Source organism: Trichosurus vulpecula, chromosome 1 (genome assembly GCF_011100635.1).
Source record: "Trichosurus vulpecula isolate mTriVul1 chromosome 1, mTriVul1.pri, whole genome shotgun sequence".
Lineage (NCBI taxonomy): Eukaryota > Metazoa > Chordata > Mammalia > Diprotodontia > Phalangeridae > Trichosurus > Trichosurus vulpecula.
In genome coordinates, this window is record NC_050573.1 from 23767543 (window position 1) to 23773298 (window position 5756).

Sequence of the window (5756 nt, forward strand, 5' to 3'; positions counted from 1 at the left end):
GGGGCGGGCGCGGCTTGGGCCTGGCGGCGAAGGCCGGCGGCGGCGCTCGGACGTCCGGGCCGGGCCTGGCGGAGCGGGGCGGAGCGGAGGGAGAGGGAGAACGGGGAGGAGGAAGGGGAAAGAGGACGGGGTGAGATGGAGGGACCGCGAGCCCCGCCCGCCGGCCGGCCGGACACTCTCGCTCTCCCGCCGCGGGGCAGGGGAGAGGGCAGCGGGGCGGGGGGAATTCGGGGACTCGCCTCGCCTCAGGGCCGGGGCCGAGGCCGAGCTGCTCCGGGAATGGCGACGAGTCGCCAAACAGCGCCGCCGAGAACCCGGATGCACTATTTATAGCAGGGACGCCGAGCCAGGAGCATCCCGGGAAATGTAGTTTAGGTCGACTTCCTCTCCCCCATTCCGCCACCTTCCCGCCCAAACACACAGCCCAACCTCCCGGCCGGTGACGTCATCAACCTCTCGTCGCCGCCGCACGGCCTCATGGGGGTTGTAGTTCACGGGGCACCGGACCAGACCCGCTGGGCACGCTAGGTGTTGTGGACCGCTGGGGAACTGCTCCGGCGGGAAGAAGAGCCACGTGGACAAACAGCATAGCTGAAACGGGGAGAGAGGCAAGGGATGAGGGTGGGGTGTGTGTGTGTGTGTGTGTGTGTGTGTGTGTGTGTGTGCGCGCGCGCGCGTAAATAATTTAGCTGAAGAAGCATCTAAGCTCTTACTGTCTACCAAGTGATGTGCCTACAATACCTGTGTGCATGCATGTGCACATATCTAGGCCTGCATACCTAGTTGTATCTATTCACTTCAATTAATATTAAGTTATTACTCTGGGCTAAGCATTGTCCGTGTACACGCGTATGTACATAAATAGTGGTACATCGATACTTAAGTACTGTGTGTGGCTACTCAGTTTGATGAGTATTTCAAGTGCCTACTGTGTGCCTGGCACTGTACATATACCTTTGTGTACGCACATGTGTATTATGTATTTAAATACACATTAAGTTTATCCCTACATGTTTGTATGTGCTGAATTTAATTCAACAAGCATGAAGCATCTAATGGGCCAGGTACTTACCTTTGGGTTTTATACATGTATGTATGTACATATATGTGTGTATACAGCAATACATACACAAGACAGGAACATATACACATGTGTATCTTTCAGGAAGATTCACAGCCTTTTAAGATTTATAGCTTTCTTCTTCTTCCCATCCCCACCAGTCTGGATTTGGGGCTCTTGGCCCCTAGCATAAAACTGTGCCACTTGAATATTAGAGCCCAGATCCACCAAAGCCAATTTATAGTAAATACATTCAGAGACAGAAAGGACTTTAGATCATAGAATCAGGGTGGAAAAGCTACTGGATTTGGTGTCAGAAATACTGAGTGCCTCTTCTATAAAATAAAGGACTTGACCAGATGACCTCTAAAGTACCTTTTAGCTTTAAATCGGTAATCCTAAGGGAACTGGAAGACCATCCTGTCTAACCCTCTGTTGCAACAATTCGGCTAGCAGCTGCTGTGGGTGTAAAAGACCAACACAAGTTCAACAAGAACGCTGCTGGCACAGTTTCCTTTGATCTGCTTTACTGAGGAAAGTAACGTTAAGGGGTTAACAATCTTACTTTAATCCAACATACAAATATCATACACTCAGCTCAGGGGAAAAAGCCAGCACCCTGAGGTTCAGAGCAAATACAATAAGAGCAAATAAACACAAATCAACAGGCAGATTTCTGTCTGACAAAATCACAATATACAGTTACCAGAGAAGCATCAACATCTGGGTTTTCTTCAAAGCCAGGAAGCTCATAACAACAGCAGGCCCAGAGTCAAGTGCCACTCCACCTCTGGCTTTATATATCTTCTTCAGAGTGCAAGGTGAGTCACACATGCAACTCATCCAAGTGACCTAAAAGCATCACAAAAATGTGACTTAAACCCGTGTGGTCTAAAAGCCTCTGAAGTCAGATATAGGTTATACATGTGCAATTATGTAAAACATTTCCATAATTGTCATTTTGTATAAATGGTCTCAATTAAGATTTTTTAAAAAGTGAAAAATAGCGTGCTTCAGTCTGTATTCAAATAATATCAGTTCCTTCTCTGGAAGCAGATAGTATGCTTCATCATTAGTCCTTTGGGATTGTCTTAGATCATTGCATTGCTGAGAAGAGCTAAGTCACTCACAGTTCTTCATCAAACAATGTTGCTGGTACTGTGTACAATGTTCTCCTGGTTCTGTTCACTTCACTCAGCATCAGTTCATGTAAGTGTTTGCAGGTTTTTCTGAAATCATCCTGCTTGTCATTTCTTATAGTCCAATAATATTCCATTACATTCATATTCCACAGCTTGTTTAGCCATTCCCCCACTGATGGGCGTCCCTTTGATTTCCAATTCTTAGCCACCACAAAAAGAGCTGCTATAAATATTTTTGTACAAATAGGTCCTTTCCCCCTTTTTTATGTCCTTCGGATAAAGACCTAGCAGTGGTATTGCTGAATCAAAGGGTATGCATTCTCAATAATTTTTAAGAGTGTAAAGACCAGAATGTTTGAGAGCCAATGGTCTATTTGGTCTGATGGAGAAGGTAACATTATCCTCTGAGAGACATACATTTAGTTATAGGAGGAATATAATCCTTAAGCATTACAAAGCTAGAAGAGAAAGACCTAACAGATGATCAAATTTAGCCCTCTCCCCCATTTTTACACTCACCCACAAAAGTGTAGAATAGCAAAGCTAGAGGGAAACCAAAATCATCTAATTCAATCTCTTTATTTCACAGGAAACTGAGAAGTGGTCAGGTAGTACAGTGGGTAGAGCCACGTGCAAGGAGTCAGGAAGACTTGAGTTCAAATCCAGCCTCGGTCACTTACTAGCTGTGTGACCCGGGCAAGTCACTTACTCCTGTTTGCCTCAGTTTCCACATCTGTGAAATGAGCTAGGGAAGGAAATGGCATACTGCTCCAGTATCTTTGTAAAGAAAACCCCAAACGGGGTCACAAAGAGTCAGATATGACTGAACAACAGCAATACCTCTATGCTTCCTTTGGCTGACTTGGAGAGTGATGAAATCAGCATCTCATCCAAGTGTACGTTAGCAAATCATAAACCTTCTAATCATGGCGCTGTTTGTCATCTTCAGCAGGATGACTCACACATTCTGAGGATCGTTAGACATCTAACAACAACGTTTTAAAAAGGATCCCAATTCAGGAAAATGAGACAGTTCCACGTTCATCTGTGAGCGGAACTACCCTGGCACCAATAAGCTCTTATCTACCAGGGAAAACGAGCAGTCGATGGAAGAGGATCATGGACGCGGATCCTGGTTTGTTCATTTTCCTTCCTTCCCCCAGCACATTTATGGAACAATTTAAAGTTTATAAAGTACTTAACTGGCATCAGCAACAACCTTAGGAGACAGGTGTCCCAAGTATATTATTCCAACTGTTCAAATGGGGAAACTGAGTCTAAAGGTGGCTAAATGGCTGACCAATGGTAACACCTAAGTGTGACAAGTGAGATTTGAACCCAAGACTTCATAACTCCAGGTCCCGTACTGCTGAATCCCCTTGGCTACACTACCTGAGTTGAAGGGCTCTGATCTAACCTGTTGAGCCACACTGTTCTTGAAGCAATCTGTGAAAGAGCCATTAGACTTGGTTGTCCCAGGTGGTGCGGTGAATAGACTACTAGACCTGAGTTCAAATCCAGCATCCAACCCTTCTTAGCTATGTGACCCTGGGCAAGTGGTTTAAGCTTCAGTGTTCTCACCTATAAAGTGGAGATGATAATAGCGTCTACCTCCCAAGGTTGTTGTAAGGATTGATAGAGGGGCAGCTAGGTGACACAATGGATGGAGTGGTGGCCCTGGAGTCAGGAGGACCTGAGTTCAAATCCAGCTTCTGACACTTGATACTTACTAGCTATGTGACCCTGGGCAAGTCAATTAACCCCAATTGTCTTACGAGAGAGAGAGAGAGAGAGAGAGAGAGAGAATCTACGGAACTATATAAATTTCCACTTTTATTACAACTGAACCCTAGGTAACTACATTGACCAAGCTTGGTCCCAGAGAAGAGACAAAAGGCTCTCCTCTTTGCAGAGGTGGACTGTGGGGGTGGAATGTCTCATGCACATGCACTGTTCTAAGAAGTTGGTAGTTATTAGCTTTACTGAGCTGCGTTCCTTCCTCATCCTTTTTATTCTTTGTTGTAAGGAATGACTTTTAGACTGGTGGGAAGGGCAGGGACATATGCTGAAAAATGAAAGGTGATGCCAGAATGAAAGCTGTCGAAATATTTTAAAATATTGACATATTTTTTAAAAGAAAATAAGCGATTTAGAAGTTCCACGATCAAAAGAAAGACTGCATCATAGTCGATAGACAGATTGCTTTGGAGTCTGGAAAACCCATGTTCAAGTCCTTTCTCTGACACATGTTATCTTTGTGACCTTGGGTAAGTCATTTCTGTGACTCCAGGCAGCTAAGACTATCAACTCTAGATGAAGTGGGTGATCTGAATTAGAGGTAAAAGGAGTTTGGACAGCAGAAAGTCCCAGTCACACTAAATAGAATCATAGTTAAGGACCAACTCCTCCCCATTCATTGGAAGACATTAGCAAATCCACTCAAAGCTACCAAACAGTGGAATTGCTGCAAAGAGAGAAAGAGAATAATCTCCCACTGATAGCCTTTACATAGTAGCACTTGAAGGTTTGAAAAGCTCTTTACAAATATTATCTCATTTGATCCTGTTTCAACAATCCGGCTAGCAGCTGCTGTGAGGCTGTAAAGCCAACAACAACCAGCTCACAGAATGCTGCAAGCCCAGGTCCTTTTGATCTGCGTTACTAAGGAAAGCAATGTTAAGGGGTTAACAATCTTACTTTAATCCAGCATACAAATATCATTTACTTAGTTCAGGGGAAAAACCCAACAGCCTGAATTACAGACCAAATACAATTCATAGTTATCAACATCTGAGTCTTCAGCCTGGGAGCTCATTACAAAGGCTGGCCCAGAGTCGCTCTCCACTCTCTGTGCTTATATATCTTGTTCAGGGCCTCCCAGGGCCCCGACCTCACCCAGGCTGGGCAGGGAAAGGTTCCCCACCCCCAATATCACATCAGATACAAATCAATGGCTCCCAATTGTCTCAGTATGCTGAGAAATACAACAACATCCCACTTTATCTGCCCCATTCAAATAAAAGCCAGAATCATTAAAAGTCGACAGCAAAAAGCCCCACCTTAATTACTATTAAGACAAGCCTGGGAGGTGGACTTTGTTATTTAGGAGTAGTAATATTCCCATTTTATAGATGAGAACACTCAGGCAGACCGAAGGGTCACACAGCTAGTTAAGGTTCTGAAGCTGGATTTGAACTCAAGTCTTCCTGGACACTAGCTTTTTAAGGCCAGATGGTGCATTAATGAATGAAAGTTTAGAGATGGAGTCCGGGCCTCCACTGATCTGTAGCTCGACATTTCAAGGAGCCTAGATTTCATCCCAGGATCTTAGTTCTAGAGCTGGAAGATCCCCTCAGGGGTTTCTGGGGGAATCTGGTCCAATTCCCCTTCATTTTATAAATGAAGGAACTGACACCTAAGGTGAATGAGTGATTTGGCCATCCATGTGGGCACCTCCTCAAAGCCTTACTTAGTAAGTAGTCTTTGTTCAACTGATGTGGCCAAATAAGGAATTCATCATCTCATGGGCAGCTAAGTGATAGAGCACCACTGCT